Source organism: Bactrocera dorsalis, chromosome 5 (genome assembly GCF_023373825.1).
Source record: "Bactrocera dorsalis isolate Fly_Bdor chromosome 5, ASM2337382v1, whole genome shotgun sequence".
Lineage (NCBI taxonomy): Eukaryota > Metazoa > Arthropoda > Insecta > Diptera > Tephritidae > Bactrocera > Bactrocera dorsalis.
Genome location: NC_064307.1, coordinates 36,318,398 through 36,336,652, shown reverse-complemented (window position 1 = coordinate 36,336,652; position 18,255 = coordinate 36,318,398). Strand labels below are relative to the sequence as shown.

Sequence of the window (18,255 nt, the reverse complement as noted above, 5' to 3'; positions counted from 1 at the left end):
CGGTTGATTTTCTTTATATTAAGCTTAACTTAGGTTAACAACAAAGCATTTTTCGATGAAAGTCCCTTGTTTGCACTCAAAGACTGCGCTCAGAGCTTATAAGTGTATTTATAGCTAAGAATATTTACAACAATGTAAAATATACATCATATATACCAACGTGTACATGAAGATATGTTAGAACAGATGCGCATAGTTGCATTGAACTTTATGAACTAGTAAATATTTGTTAGCAACGCCTTCCCTCAGTTTCCCACGCAATCATCCACTATTTAAATTGGCTAAGGGTGCGTTCCGTCGTTTCGTTCAGTGCGTCAAACACTTCAGGGGAGCAAAATTCTCACAGACAATCGAAGGATACTCAAACGAGGAAAAATTGAAGAATCTGCCAAAGAGAAGAACAAACACAAGTTGTCAACGAAAATGCGTACCGCACTGACATATCTTAAGCGCCCGCTGGTGTCTCCGTGCACACACGCTCAAATACAGTTACATTTAATGCAGATAAATGTCAAAAGGGGAGAATTGTCACACCACAAAGGCATATGGTGCCACATTTCTTCCGCGCATGCAACTGTTGCGCCTCAATTACAGATTGAGTTGCATAGCTATGCACACAAGCGCACATTTATACATACATATATGTATGTATATACATATATAACACTTGTGTTTAATGCGTTTTGCTATGTAAATATTTACTCGAACGGCCGCTAAGCAATCGCTCGGAAAATGAGGGGAAACGCATTCTTGTCGGTGCAGCGATATGCAACAGATGCACCCGGCTATATTTGATTTATGCAGTGGGAAGCACAATGCCTCTGCACTTAATTAAATTTCAATAAGAAAGCAGAGAAATAATAAAAAGACACCCTGCCGCACAATCTACACACTTTTCAATATCACTTCTTGTGTTGTTATTCTTTATATGTTAATGTATTCAATTGTGCCACTTTTCGTGTCTTCTAAAGCCAATTAATGACTGTTGCTTCTCAAAGCGACGACCGTTGCGTAGACATTAATATGGATTTTGTATTGAAAGATTTGTGTATTTGCTTTCGAATTGAATTGTTTTTGTATACAATTGTATTTGTGGCGTTGAGAGTTTGAAAGCGACTATTTATAAGCTCATTAGCAAAACAAATTCGATCAAAATGGCGATAAAATTAATTATGCAAATAAGCGAGGCTGGATTCTCGGAAGCTTTATGGTTGTAAGGCTCATTTGGCTTTCGAGACTAAGAACTTACAGACGTTGATAAAAAATATATTTATGAGATACAAAGCGTTTATTTATTGATAAAAAATACAATTAGTTAAGTTTTGAAACATGTTAGTAACGATATTATCAAATATAAAGAGTGTTTTTTAGGCGTATGGTTTTCAGTAATTAATACTTCTTTCGGTTCTGGCCTTTTTGATAGCTGTTACGTGACTAATAGTCAGTATGGTTTGCCATTTTATAATAAATAGGATGGAAAACAAGGTGATCACCTGCAACGATTTTCAAAAGCAATTTTTTTTCCAACTATGAAGTTCACTTTTTCTTGAAGAGTCAGTAAGTGGATCAACCGAGCAACCATTAATCGACCTCGCATCACATTTAATAAAGACGCTATTGCTTCTGTGGAGCAGTGCTAAGAAGGAGACCCAAATGAAGTCATCGGCTATCGCGCGTAACAATTGAAGTTGTGGCCGTCCACTTTATGCAAGACTTTGCGGAAGGATCTTGGTTTGCGGGCTTACAAAATTTAAGACGTACAAGAAGTGGAGCCAAACGTCTGTCGAGAGCGTCGCACGTTCAGTGAATGTGCCCAAAACGAGGTGGCCACCGATTCCGATTTTCACAAAAAAAATTTGCCCAGCGTTGTCACCCACCATTGGTTGAAAGAGAATCGAATAAACAAAGTTGTTGCATTTCAACTAACTATACTTCATAACACTTTTTTTAGGCGTCGTCACATTCTAAAAAAGTCATTGCTTGGTGTGTTCTAAGGGCAGAAAACCCGTTGATGTTTCTTCAAAGGAAGCGATGATGTTACTGTGAATCGAAAAAGCAAACCAAGCCTCGATTAATAATTTTTTCGTGACTGAATTGGCGGTTATTGGTTGGACTTACTTTGGTTCCAAGAAGATCGCGCTATATGCCTCTACAACCAACGAAACAATACATTTGTTCGAAGAAACTTTTGATGAACGCATTATCTATCGTCGTGGGTCTGAGACATGGCCTTCAAGAACAGGCGCTGGACCATTGTTTGTGGGTTTACATACTTATGTCAAGTTGGTTCTTTACACAAATCAGCACAAGACTTGGAAGATAATATTCGACAGCAATTTATTCAAGTCAGCTGCGACGATCAATTGCCCGAAATCACAAACGAAAATATTTGCTTTGCCAAATATGGCTTCTGTTCATATTCAAGTTGGTGAATCGGTTTCTTGAAAATATTAATCTTAACGGAAAGGGTTTTATTTTGAACTTTTGTAATTTTGTCTCTAATGGGACTGCTGAATCTAGCAACAACCTTGTTACCACAACTGCCTTATTTTTTCTGTGTAGATTTGGTCTTTTTCATTACTTTGGCTTTTTGACTTGATTTGTCCCTAATGCCAATCTACTTATCAAAATATTTTTCGAGAGATTCCTTTTTCAGCCGATCTTGAACTGCTATGATACAAACTTTATATGCCGTTTTTGTTGTTGTTAAAATGGCAGAGTTCTGCCGACTCGACAATCTTTGCTTTATAAGGGTCCGTACCGATTAAATAGACCCGACTGTCGTGGGAACAGGTTATTGTTTTAGCGGCAGAATTCTGCCTTCTTGACAATCTTGGCCTCGTTTGACGCCTTGATTTATTTTTCCAGTCATGCTTATCGTTCTGCGAACCCTTTTATACCCTGAACTGGGTATATTTATTTTGTCACGAAGTTTGTAACACCCAGAAGGGAGCGTCGGAGACCCTATAAAGTATATACATATATAAATGATTAGTATGTTCAACTGAGTCGATTTCGGCATGTCCGTCTGTGTGTATATATACGAACTAGTTCTTCAGTCTTTAAGATATTGTTTTGGAATTTTGTCAACGTCATTTTCTCTTCAAGAAGCTGCTCATTTGTCGGAACTGCCGATATCTTGAATGGAAAACTTTCACATTTGACAAGATATATTCCCGAAATTTGTTATAGATTATTTTCTAAAGCAACAATGTAATCTCCAAAGAAATTGCTCAGATCGGCTTACTATAGCATATAGCTGACATACAAACCGAACGATCGGAATCAAGGGCTTGTATGGAAAACTTTTGCATTTAACGTGGTATCTTCACGAAATTTGACATGAATTACTGCTTAAGGTAATAATATAATCTCCGAAAAAATTGTTCAGATCGGCTTACTATAGCATATAGCTTCCATATAAACTGAACACATAGTTACTAAAAGAAATGCACCTGTGAAGGGTAAATTAGCTTCGGTGCAGCCGAAGTTAACGTTTTTTCTTGTTTTGTGTAAACTAATTTTCTCGAAATTTCGAAGCTTGAGCAACGAGACATCCATATTCAATGCTTACCAAAGGATTTTCGCTCCCTATGCATCGTCCTTTGCGCGTATGCTGGTGTACAGACAATAAACTTCACGCAGCGCAATGAAAGTGTCAATGAGCAGAGGGAATTTCACTATTTCGAGGATAAATGTCCGAGCGGAAAATATATGCAGACTCACGCATTTGCTTGGTTTGTTGGATATTCATTTGTTTACTGCTTATTTGCGTTGTCGCATTGCATTCATGGTATTTATTTATCACTATTGTTGTTGGTGTTGTTGTTGTTGCGTGTTGTCGTGGCAAGAATTAAAATCGACGAGCGACGTGGCCGAGACAAGCATTTATGCTTTTTATAGAAAAGTGCGGATAAACAGTGACAACAACTCATATTTTAGACGCACATAAACGCCTTGGCAAATGGCAAATAAACGTGATGAGCACGTTCGCCAAAGGCAGCCGCACACAAACACACACACACAGAGACGCACAGCCATAGCGGCACTTGTTTATGTGTGCATTTGCTGCTAAATGGTTGCGACGGCATTGGTTGCTACGCCGCTTTTTGGTTTTTGTTGTTGTTGCTATGTTGACCAAGCGAATGATGACAGTCGAGGCGCAATAACAATAATAACAACAATGAATATAACCAACGGCAACGGGCGACTAGTCAAAATAAACACTACTTTGAGGTTTCTGCTTGCGCCGCTTTCCACCGCTGCACCGTGGCACACAAGTCCCCTCTGCTTTTGTAGTCATACCTCCGTGTATACAAATATACGCGGCAATCATACAAACGCATTTGTCTTTTCTTTGATTTGTGCTCGCCTTGGGTTCCTGGCGGATTCGCCACGCTGTTTTTCCACCGCATTCTCTGGCGGTGCCAATGTTGCACGTCTATTTCGATGTGTGTGCGGCGTGTTGACAAAGTACCGCAGGCTACAAAGGAAAAACGCTGCGCTGCGCTGCGGTGTGGTGCGGCAGCGGCCAGTGTGGCAATGAAATAGAAATATTTTCCTGCTTTTGCGGTGCGTGTTTGCGCATTGAATATCAATAAAGCGCTGGCCACGAGAAAAATACGACTAATGGATTGGCTCGGTTGGATGGCGTTGGCCAATGCATAATTTTGATTTAAATTACGTTTCAGGTGTGCACATATATAATAGGTATATATATACATACATACATACATTTAATACATACACACATACATACATAAGTATATACATACATACATACACACATGCATACATAGATAAATGAGTTGCTTGCAACAAGCAATATTAATTGCCTGCCTCTATATGGATCCATGATCGCGCAATCAAATGCACGTCTATTTGTGTGTGTTTCACAAGCAATATTTGTAATGAAACACGCTGTAACTTGACGCTAATTTGCACAGAAATGCACACATGCAAACAAAGCTACTCGCATGTATGTAAACAAAGTTCGGTTTGGTCCAACGCAGCTGTGTTTACCGCTCCGCAGAATGTTGCATGAAGCTCTGTTTCGGCAGGTGCATCATAATTGCTTGCCGTGCTTGCCATCTAGGCAATTATTTGATAGTCCAATTTCGTTGAGATACATACTACACTTTTCTAATCAGCACTGTGTTCCGTCATGCCATAAAAATCCTTCAGTATTCAGCAAACGCACAGCGTCTAAAAGTGAAACGAACAGCAATTTAAGTGCCAATCGTTGGTGAGACCATTGCGAGCAGCGAAGAAAATGGCCTGAGCCACCATGTAAGTGCAAGTAGGAGCAATTTTCGCCAACTAAGGAGCTCGTAAATCGTTCGGCCATTTAAAGTGGAACGATGAAGCGGCGACGGTCCATAAATTGTGCGATTTACTACTGACATGGCGATAGCCGCTATAGGTGCGCATGCGTCGAATGCCTGTGTGGACTATCACCTAAGTATGTATGTATGAATCTATGATAAATGTGCATGTATATATTATATACATTTGGTATGTAGTATACATAGATGCCAATGCATGATATGATATATGAATTTATATACATACCTAAGTACATACATACATATATTAAACCATTGCAAGTGTGGAGTGCATAAACGCTGCTTCTATGTACATATCTATGCTCATATGCACATGCACAGCTGCATATACATTACTCTTTTGTACATACATACATATATATATACTGTTCAATACATTTGTATGCACAATAAAGTATTTCATGCGACTTGATTGCACCGCTTCTCATCGATATCCAGCAATTTGCACAACTCGATCTACTTCTGCATGCGCTGCGTAGTTTTGCAATTGTTTTGTTGTCGTTGCTGCCATCAAAGTTGCAGCAATTTCTTCTATAATTTTTCTATCTTCCATTATGGTGTCGAACATCTCCTTGGTCTTTGTCTGTCACCATAGCGTTCGCGCTGCCATCTTTGGTGACAACGACACGGCACTAGTAAGAAAGGTAGGAAAAATAAAAAAACAAGAAGAAAAGATGTTAACTTTGACTGCGCCGCAGCTATAATACCCTTCACGAGTGGAAGTTTTCTTAGAAGAAGTTGATTTTGTTTGGCCAGTTTGTATGCTATAGTGCTTCGATTTCAACAATTTCTCTGGAGCTTATATAGTTGCTTTTGAGACGAGACCATGCCAAATTTTGTAAAGATATCTCGTCAAATGAAGAAGTTTTCCATACAAGCACTTGTTTTCCGTCATTCTGTTTGTATGACAGCTATATGCTATAGTACTTCGATTTCAACAATTTCTCTGGAACTTGTATAGTTGCTTCTGAAAATTTTCTATGCCAAATTTCGTAAAGATATCTCGTCAAATGAAGAAGTTTTCCATACAAGCACTTGATTTCGGTCGTTCAGTTTGTATGGCAGCCATATGCTTAAGTGGTCCGAATTGAACGATTTCTTCGGAAATTATACCTTTGCTTAAAAAAATAATCCGTGCCGAATTTTGTTTATCTATCTCGCCAAATAAAGAAGTTTTCCATACAAGCACTTGATTCTGGTACATCACGCAAAAACTTACGGCTTCATTATTGGATAATATTCGACCGAATAGCCCACGTCCAGCATGCAGTCGCTCTGAGCACGAAGAAGACGAAGAAAAAAGTTTATGCGGACAATTCCGCTGTTCAGGGTATAAAAATATTGTTTTTCACATTAGGTACTATACGGAACTAACGATAGACAGTGTGTTGCTGACAATTTTTATATAAATGTTGCAGTAAATTTTTTTTTGTAAAGCTGGGTTTCATTGATATATGTACAAAATTCGTTTTTAAAATTGGCATTTTTCGACCTTTAAATAGAAGCCTAGAGAAAAATCTCAGCGAGGTTTTCTCCTGAGATTCCAGGCGCGGGATGAGTTGCCTCCGATCTCCCTATCTTCTATACTTCCGATAAACAATAAATAGCCTTGAGTAACCTATAAACTCAAAATGTGTAAAAAAATTAGCGACTTCGAGCAAAGTCTAGGAAAAATAGCTTAATGAAAAGTGAAAAATGCGAGGTCTGCATAATTGCTGTATATTTGAACAACCGCAGCCAACTTCGCCTATATTTTTCAGATGAGTCGGAGCTTGCAAAAATGCTAACAAGGACGTCTAAACTATACAGATGAGCTGAGGTTTAGCAAAGCGTCCTCACTATCATATATTTCGATAAACAAGATAAATAGATGAGGATTACGCTGCGACTTTGGTTCTATTGTGCCCTCTTCAGCAAATAAATAATACATCTAAAATGCTGTCATGAATTTCGAAAAGCTTCACAATATTTTAACCCCTTTCTGGACTCAAAAAGTCACTAACAAACAGGCTCCTAACATTATCTTCCTTTTTTCTATATCCAGAAGTAACAGACATTCTTTGATAATTTTTATATAATTTTTCTGCCTTCTTGTGCCACCGTACTCGTGTCGAATATCACTAAATTGTTATTGGTCGTTAGTTGGTGGTGATGCCGTTGATTGCTGTGTTGAGCGAGTGAGCTTTGCTTGTCAGTCCTTGTCGTTTGTCCACCGCACTTCGTGGAGTTTTCAATTATCCAGCTTTCAATATATTTGCATTCAATGTGGTAAACGTTAAAATGGAACTCTCGCCGCTCCTTAGGCGCTTTAGTTAACTGTGGCACTGCTGTATGATACGAAAATATACAGTTAGCGGTGACTGAAGTAGTGTAAAAGTAATTTTGCAACTTTTATGATATTGCAATATACATACATACTTGTACATATGTATTTATGTATAAATTGCACTTGTTGCCTTGTTTATTAGTCGTTTGTTAGTCAAACAAAGTGCTCAATATTAAAATTTATGCCAACAGTTAACTATGTGCCTATGTGTATTGTATATGTATATGTGTACGCTTATAAATTATTTGAAAAATAGTAAATAAATTTCAGTTTTAATTAAAAATTGAATTTAAAGTCATTTAAATGATGATTAGGGACTTTTGTCGAATTATTTTTGAAGCCGTTAAGATTATAAGATGTAACCAACTTCGCTTTTATATTATGTAAGGCAATTACTGTATAGTTATCGGTCATGACTGACTTTTATTTAAAGATTTTCAACGAATTATCTCCACAAATTAATGGACATTTGCCTGCTTGTGACACTTCTATATATTTTAACAAAAAAAGCGCTAAATTCGGCTGCATCGATCTACACAGTACCTCGCGCCCATTAGTAACAAGGAAAATTCTTTATATACTTTTGAGTTCAGAGTCAATTAAATCAAAAATTAAACGCTAAAGATAATCTTTGTTGACAAAAAAATTTTATAAAATAGCAGGGTAACTTTAAATGAAGGACTTTAGGGGTTGTTCATAATTTTTTATATTTACCTTCTTCCAATCCACCAGTGTGTAGTTCTGTTGGAGCCTGACCCATTTCACCCGTTGATTTTTCATTCGCTTCGTTAATTTTGGTTTCTTTGTTAGACGGCGGCATTTTAGGTATTTTTTTCTGAAAATATGCGTCCAATGTTCTTTGCCTTATTAACACATGGGCATCATTTAGCTCCTTTGTAATTTCTCTAGTTTGTTTGGTGCGCATTTCTAGAACGAGCCTCACCACTTTACGCCGAATGTCCTCAGACATTTTCCTATTTTGGGCAACATTTTGTCGCTTACTAGTGCGAGCAACGGCGCCATTTTGAACTTGGGCACAATTTTCGCCACTTAAGTAACAATAGCTGCACTCACTCTAATTGTTTTTGGTATTTCTCTATAGGATGCACTTTTTCCTTTTAAAAGTGAAGCAATACCACTTCGGGTGTCCCTTCACAGCTACATTTCTTATAGCATAAAGGGTATAAAAATGTCGTCATATTGACTTTGATCAGTCAGTTTGTATGGCAACCATATGAAATAGTAGTCCGACCTGAGAAATGTCTTCGGAGATTTTACTGTTGTTGTAGGCTATACTATATAATAATCTGAGCCATTTTTCGTCAAGATAACTCGCCAAATAATAAAGTTTTCTTGTTGGGATCTGGATTTTAAAAGATCAGTTTGTATGACAGCTATATGATATAGTGATCCGATCTGCTCACATCTTTCTTAAATTATGGTACTTCTCTGGGCAAAAATCTATACCTAATTTCTTGAAGATATTTTTTTTTTGATAAAAGAGATTTCCATACACGGACTAGATATCGGTAGATCAGTTTTTCTGGCAGCTTTATGGAATTTTGGCGGTAGTGGCAAATGAGCAGTTTTTTTTTGTTTTTTGAGGAAAGGACATATGTATAAAATTTCAGATAGATAGCTCAAAAACTGAGGGACTAGTTCACATATATACATATTGATGAGCATAACTAAACTGTTGTGACTAGTTAAAACCTTAACTTAGAATTTGGACAAAGGAAAAAAAAACTCAAGGCTATATCTTTGAAACTATTACTCGGATCAACTTCAAAATTTAGAACAATGTTCTAGAGGTATTACAATTTAATAAGACGATAAAAAATTGATTTTTTGAAACACGGAAATCAATGTAACCCCTTAAGAGTACGATTGCCCAGCAGCAATTATACTCGTATGTATGATAGCCATACATAGTAACATCATACACGGAAATTTTTCAATGCAATATAGTAACACCTGATTTGCACTTAAAGTTTACTTTCATCATACTATAGTTATAATTAATTATTCTTTCGAGATAATTATAAACTTATAATAAAACCGAACTTCAAATTATGTGACCTCTGAAGTAAACTTTTCCAAGCTTCCCATTTCATAGTTTACTTTGAAACAATATTATAAATTAAATTATTTGCAGTCAGTCTTTTAGCTTTCGAACACACAGCGACAGTCAACCACACAATGCCACCATTTTCAAATACCCAAGGGCTACATCAAATCCTTTCCCTTATGCTGTGTGCCGCAGCGACGCGTCCAAATCGCAGCAATTGAAGTGCTGCGGGCAGCCGCCGTCAAAGTGCCGCCTTTCTTTCTGCGATCTCGTTAAGACGAATTAAATGTGGCTATGGCTTTGAGGTGAATTTTAAGCAGCACTGGGACCCAGTTAGACTACGCCAGCCACACTGCGCTCGCCCCAAGTGACCAGCTGCTTAACAATGTCAAAAAAAGAAAATTGAAAACGAAAAGAAAACTCGCAGGAAAACCAAGCTAAGCGACAACGCCAAGGCGGTTACATTCGGAAAGAATTGATTCGAAAGTATTTAGAGTAGTGAAGTAGAAACGCTTACCAAGGCGCATACATACATACATACATTAAACCACGACAGCAATATGAATATCGGCAACGGCACAAATTCAGACACATATTTATGTGTAAATATAACAGTATGTAGGAATATGCACGTATGCAAGGCAGCCAAGAGGAGTAGCAAACAATATGCCGTCTGTCAGCTTATGGATTTATTGCGCATGCGCGCCAAACTCGCGCAAATGTACCAACAAAAACAGTTTGCATCTGCAGAATGTGTGGTAAATGCCAAAAGTAATAACAACAAAAATACTTGACTGCAACGAATGGCTTTCTCTTACTTCTATACCGTTGGCACTCTTTTGCCACCATACACACACACATGCACATGCTTGCAACGGCATCGTAGATTTGTTTGGTATGGGCGAGTGCGGCTACAGTAGTCCTTGCGGCAATTGTGCACATTCACCATTTCCGTCTTTAAGCCAATTTGATTTTGTTTTACCATAAATTTGCATTTCGTCATACGTTCAGGCGCTGGCAGGCCGTAAGCACACACGCAAGCACACACATATGCCACAGTCTCTTATGGCCAATTGAATGTGAAGGTTCGCTTGTGCATATGTGTTGCTTTAAGAGGCCTCCAACATGGCTGGCAGTTGCAAATATTGTTGCCTTTATGTCCATATTTATGTTGTTGTTGTTGTTAGTAGGCATACATACATACGTATTGACTGCAGGCGACTGTTGGCTGCCGCTGGAGCGCACATAAATTACCATTTGACATGATCATTTGTTCAAAATCGGTCGGTTGGTTGGACGCTTCGCTGGCTGGGCGTTCGTTTGGCCTCCTGCGTCGGTCGCCGCCTGGCGTGGGTTGGTTTCACCGATGACAGCCACCAATATTTGCCTTGCTATTGTTTTTCATATAAGTATTTCCACAGCAATGTCTATTTGAATTCACTCACGTTGGCATACTTAGTCGTACTGCTACTTACACTGGCATAAATGTATGCATTTAAATAGTGGGTTGCCTGCGAAGTTTGCTCGAATAAGCTAATTATTAATGTAAAGCAAGAATATACGTTTGCTTTGGCTACATCGGAGCTTTAATAACCTCTTTTTATGGCTTAGAACGTTATAAAAAGGTCTTTATCTTGATTTTTGACGGTCAGTTTGTATGGCAGCAATGTGTTATAGAAGGCCGATCTGAACGATATAATCGAAGAATGTAGCATTGCCTTGCATAATAATTCTGGTAAAATTTTGACGACATATCTCAACAAAAACATAAGTTTTCCATACAAACGCTTGTGTTGTATCGATAGGTTTGTATGACAGCTATTTGTTTTAGTAGTCGGATCTGAACAATTTCTTGAGATACTATAGCACTTATGTGGTTAATAATTCTTGTCAAATTTCGTGGTGATATCTCGTCAAATAAAGCAAATTTGCATACAAGGACTTGAGTTGGATAGCTCAGTTTGTATGGCAGCTATATGTTAAAGTTAGCCGATCCAAACAAAATTTTCGGAGATTATAGCAATACTCTCAATAATCATATATGTAAGATTTCGCGAAAGACTCTTCTCTAATAAAAAAGTTTTTCATACAAGGGCTTGAGTTGGATCGATCAGTTTGTATGGCAGCTATATGATATAGTAATCCGATATCGATGGTTCCAACAATAAAACAGCGTCTTACTGAGAAAAAGACATGTACAAAATTTTAGATTCATATCTCAAAAACTGAGGTCGTTATTTGAGATATTTGGATTACCAAAAGTTTCGTTGATCATACTATTTGCGGAGTCTAAAATAAATCTGTAGACTAGAATACATCTTCTCAGAATTGTTCGATTTTATTTGATAATACAAACAGTCAAGTAAGTTATTACGCTTCTCTTGTCATTTGGTAACCCTAAATACATATTATATTCATATGAAAGCCCAAACGAGGGAAGAGGCAAATACATATATGTATACGCAGTTTTAGAGCTACATGTAAACATGCCTTCATATGCACAGCCTTTAAGTTACTCGCTCATTTCGTCATTATTTTTCGAGTAATTCCAACAACAACAAACCACTTTTGGCAATAACAATTCATCGACGAGTCTTTCTTCCGCTGCCAACTGCCAGACTAAGTTTAGCCAAATGAACGAGCCAGTTAGTCGTCCACCTACCTAGCTGTCGCAGCGGTCGTCAATTTATCGAAGAATTACATGAATTTGTTGACGTTTTGCTGTCATTTGTTGTGCAGGTTTTTTTTGTTTGTTTGCTTGTTATTCTTCGCTCTGTTGCTCTGTTATGTTATTGTCATTTTGTTAGCTGTCTCGTTTTTGGCATTCATCGGTCCACTGAATTGATGAATAAATTTCCGATGTTTGTCACAGCGCACATTCATTTGTCTTGCCAACTATATTGGCATTTCGTTCGTTCTCTGCCTCTTTTCTTCGCTCCTTTTCTCACTCTCTCTCCTTCTTTCCCGCTAAAGTTAACACATTCCCATACACAGCTTAAAAAGGAAAATGAGAAAATGAGGGAAAACTTTGCGTACAAAGACCGTTATCGGTGCGTCTGTATGTGCTTTTCGTATTTTGACAAAAATTCATTTGTTGCAATTTTATGTCAAATGTCAGCATGGCGTACAGTAATCAATCAGCTTATATTATGCCGTTTCGGCTGTCACCACCTTGACAGGCCAGCAAGGCACATAGCTTGTAAATGCGTCAGCTTACAGTTACACGCGCCCATGTGGGTTGCGTTGGCGATGGCTTGTGAAAGAGCGTGTCACCCTTGTCTTCAATTCCAATATTTAAAAGTAACAGTTATATTGATGGGTATTTTAGTGGTTCATTAAAGCATTTTTGGTCAGGATCCTAAATGATTGCAATACGATGGTACCAGTCTTTCGTCGGCTCGGTGCCTGGCCACAGTGGAATCATCGGAAACGTAAAGGTTGCAAAAAAGCACACCCTTATCTAAATTCCATTAGAAAGGAAACGAATAGGTGTTCAGCTTCTTCGAATAATCAGGCGCTGGATATACTCGTAAGGACCAGATGGGAATTCAGCAAACGTTAGTCAGCAACCGGACTTTGTGGGGTTGCAAAAACCTTTTACTCCACAGAGAAGCATGAAAGGCACTTGAAAGTTTCACAGGGCCGCAATGATAGACATATGCTACTATGTGGACAGCATTGGCACTCACACGGTGAATATGAAGATTTTGAAGGACGCAACTCTTCAAAGTTGTAGGTAGAAAGATGAGATGGAATTATCTGGACAATTCATCCTCCACAATCCAGCTTTCGCCAGGCTGAGGCAACTCGGTTGCAACATCTGTTTCTGGATGGGAACTTCGCAGAGAATACAATATTTTAATGATAATATCATGCTGATGTGTCAAAAATAGATACATTTGAGCCAATACTTCCCCTAGCCGCCATATTCCTGATATAAATATTTCCGAACCTCCGGTGGACTTTAAACTGGTATAACCAATATATAACCATTTTTTAACCAAAACTCAAGTATTTGTCGGAAGTGTTTTTTATTGGTACAAATTATTCAAAGAGGGTCGAGAACGCCTTGAAAACGAACAAAGTTCAGAACAGCCACCAACATCAACTGATGATCAATACGTCAATAAAAGAAAGGAATTGGCGCTTGAGAATCAACGATAAACAGTCAGAGATCTGGCATAGTTGCAAAGTCTCAAAAATCGCAGAAAACCATTTTGAAAGATCATTTAGGCCTAAGAAAGTGAAAGCATGATTGGTTCTAAAATCAAAAAAATTTTTTCAAAAACAGCGTCGCGTAAACTTCTGTGAAACAATGCTTTCCGATTACCAAGATGTCTTGGAACATGTTATTACTGGCGATGAGTATTGGATCTATGCTTACGATTCGGAAACATACGATCAATCGCCCGAATATCGTGTCAAAGATGGGCCGAAGTCCAAAAAACACGTCAACGCAGGCAAAAATCAAGGTTATGATGACATTTCGCTTCGATTACGAGCAGTGGTACACTACGAATTCCTTCCGACTGACGAAACTGTCAACAGGGAATACTATTTAAGTGTTATGAGTTATTTTCGCGAAGCTGTTCGTAAAGATGCCGGAATTGATGACGATTCGTGAGTTTTTCAGTAAATTTCCAATCAATACCGCGCCGCAACCACCGTATTTGTCTGATTTAGCTCCGTGTGATGTCTGTCCATTGAGCAAACTCCAACGACCGCTCCGACGAAACCATTTTGAGTCAATTGAAGACATCAAACGTGAATCGCTACGCGCATTGAAGGCTTTTTCGGAAATTGACTTTAACAATTATCTTGAGGATTGGAAAAAACGTTGGCCAAGTGTGTTGGGGCCAAGGGTGATTTATTTGAGGGCGACGACGTAGATTTTGAAGAATAAGTAAAGAATTTTAATATTATGAAGAAAGTTTTACTACGTTTTGCTTATAGTATTATTACTTAATGCCTTGACCACTTACGCTTGTATAATTTACAACTTCTTTTTTTGCTATAGAATAGTTTATTTTGAACATTGTGGCCTTAAATCGTTTCAAATTCGATTTCCCTTCTAGTTAATATTTTATCGATTTAATAAAGCAAAATTCATAAAAAATTCTGTCCACACAGAGCGTCAGCGATTCTGACGTTCACTCACAGTGCCAGCTGCCACTATGTAGATATGCAAGTGGAGGCACACGCCGACGAGCACACTACATGCTGATGGTCAAATTTGCCTCACAAACACCAACTTTTAGTTACTTTCGATGGGTGTTTCGACCCTTAAAAATGCGAGTACATGCATGGAGTGGAGAAATGAAAGCAGCACCGAAGGAAACGGAGGCGATGCGGCGTTGTTAATGGTGTGGTGGATGACATTTGGTGGGTCAGTTAACGTTGCCTCATAAATGAAATGACACACATCACTTTTTATGCGAAAATAAACTACCAATAATAATTTCATGGTCCAAATAAGCGCACTTTCACGCACACACATGCACATGCACGCAAGTAGTATTTACGTGCGTGTGTGTGATAAATTTGCACATGCAAATGAATATGAAGCATAATAAAGCGTATTTTATGTACAATGTAGGGACATGCGAAACTCAACTGCGCTTTTCATTGTTTCATTTTTGCGTATATATACATATACATATATATGTGTGTGTGCCGTAGTTTATATGAAAATGTGTGCCTGAACCATATAAAAATAATTAACACAACATTGTGTGCAAAAACTAACGCAATCTGCAGCTCAAATACCTACATTGGTGGAGTGCGCCGTAGTGATTGCACAATAAGCGCAACAACAACAGCAACAACTGTCGTCGTACGAAACAAAGTAATGGTAGCGTCCATGGAAATTGTTATTATGTCTCCTGACTTTGTCCGGTTATGGGACATATTGAAGCGGTTACGGGAAATTAAATTAGCCCCACACACACACACATGCACACGCTTACGCATACGCATATGATTTACGCAGCAACGCTCTGTCAAACGCACAAGCTGCTGGGAAGAGCGCAGTAAATGTCACACATTAAATGCACGTTTATGTCAGTAAATTGCCGCCATTTAATCGCGTTCCGACCGGCCGCTCAAAGGCTACTAGTCCGGCCCTACGGCCGCACAAATTGGGAATTGGCTCCACACACAAGCGCTCAGCAGTGGCCACTGCCGTCGAGTTGCCCACTTATTACTGCTGCCTCTTCTGCGTTTTTGTGTTCTTCTGCCAGTGGGCCGTAATTAAATGCTCCAATGCCGGTTTTACTCTGCCCACCTTGACTAAGGCGCATTTTATGTGAATTATATGTAGTAGTTCCGCCTGAGTTGCAGAAGTTATTATAGACATTACACTTTTTACGATTGAACCCTAAAATTTGCCATTGTCATGCTGTTGATGATTATAGTTATGGTATAGTGTCGTTAGATTATGTTTTTATTGCGTGTTTTCTTTCCACTAGTCATAACTATAAATGCGAGCAGTTTTAGTGGTACATACTTCTATCCTAAAGTGATATTAAAACCCACCTATGTATACCTTATTATTTCTGAATGGAAGACTATGTTTTGTTTTTGTTGAAACGGCAGAATTTAGCCCAGTTGACAGTTCTTGGTTGAATGAAAAACCGGGTTCGTTCGAGTTACGTAGACCCGACTATCATGGGAATGGGAATGGGAAATAATAGTTAAGTTCTACCGATAAGCGGAACGACAAATAAGAAAGTTCTTGGGAAGAAAAAACCTTTTTATTTTGTATATAGTAGGAGGAAGCATAAGCCGGAGTGGTGAACTTTAATCCGCCAAACCTAACCTACTCCCAATTCATATCGTTCTCTCAGAATCACCAGATTAAGTCTTTCTTCATGGTAGAGAGAAAGACTTTAAGCCTATATACTCGTATACTCTATATACTATATATGTTTTTAGTTTTGTCATAACCATTCCAGTTACCAGAGGACTGACACATGAGTGCTGTCAAATTTTTCACCGAAAAACTACCGTCCAGCGAAGTTTTTAAATTCTCCCTTGCATTTGAAAAACGAGGACATTGAAAAAATACGTGCGGAGAGTCTTCCAAGCACTCTATACATGAAATTAGAACAGGTAGCTTCTAAAGCATCCCTGTTCACTCAGTATTTGGGTTAGATGAAAGTGTAGGATCACATGCTTTCTGTTCATCCACGAATGGATATCCGGGACTAGTCTATGGGTCCACCGTCCTTTGGTTGAGGTTTGCCACCGTTGCTGCCGTATTGTGATGCTATTGGTTCTATTATTTTTTTTACGCCTGCAGACGGCTTTGAAGCCGCAGAGCTAGCCTTTAACGCATCAGCAGGCTACTCTAGAGCCACAATCTACGTGAAAAGCCAAGCAGCAACCAAGACTTGTTTGAGATCACAGAGACATTGAAGGCAATGAGATAGTGGACGAGATTGCCAACAGCACTATTCGACTCACACGCAAATGGAATCAACATTGAAAAACCTATCTGTATGATACACTAAAAGACGTACTCATAGATAATTGTTCCTCATGGGCTTTATAACGGAACTTCATCTGGTATCACATTAAAACTGATCTACTTATACGTGGTAACATACATACGAGTATATCGTATGCGACGTTTCCTTCTGGGTGTTATATCATTAGTGGAATACTTAATCTACTCTTTTCAGTTTTACTATTGTGAATGGTTCAAATGACGAATGAAACTATAAATTATAGCCGAGTTTACCACAGCGCGCCAATCAAAAGTCTCTCATCCGAGGCTGTTACCTTCTTTTCATTGATATGTAGTGTTTTTTATGTGACGGGTCCCAAATCAAGCGTCCAATCCTAGGGAGAGAATATTTCACCTTCTCGTGTTAGCTCTCTTTCAAATGGATACTTTTTGGCTACCCAGTGGTTACTTGATTTATGACCGAAAGTCGTGAGTTGCTTGAGCCATATGTAAAAGAATCGTTTATGGCCAAGTGAATGGCGCTCAAAAAACTTTTAGTCACTGTTTCATATAAACATATTGACATATAGAAGTTTTGAATAAGGAACCTCCGGTTTCCGGACCTTATGGAGTTTTGAGTGCTGCTAAGTTTGAAGCCTGCCTGTCGGTGTATACTTTTTTTAGAGCCGTTAAGTTCCTACCTTTATGTATGCTAAATAATTGAAGTATCTTGTCATTAGTAAATTCCGGACAGCAATCAAGATTGGTTCGAAATATATTTGCGAATTTTTATTTTCAACTAGGTGGTAAGCTAAACCTATTTGGCAAGAGTTCGCTACCGTGTTATTAAATTTTTAGTTTAGTTTAGTTGATGAAACACTAAAGGGGCGAATACATTAAAAGCCTTGTAAAAATTCACTTAACTCCAACACAAGCGTTCCGACCAGCTAACAAAATGAAGACATCAAAGTAACATGATGATGACGAGGCCTTAAGAAGGTGTCGAAGTGTTGTTTTCCTCATTTTGCTTTGGTTTTTTTGTTGGTTTTACAATCCCAAAATTGTTGCT

The 18,255-nt window shown here is 38.4% G+C and overlaps 1 protein-coding gene across 2 annotated transcripts in view; it reads left to right on the top strand.

The window, feature by feature from the left end:
• The window catches only part of LOC105221842 (fringe glycosyltransferase), a 133,371-nt gene that overhangs the window by 31,583 nt on the left and 83,533 nt on the right, over positions 1 to 18,255 (top strand). The window lies entirely within an intron of this gene.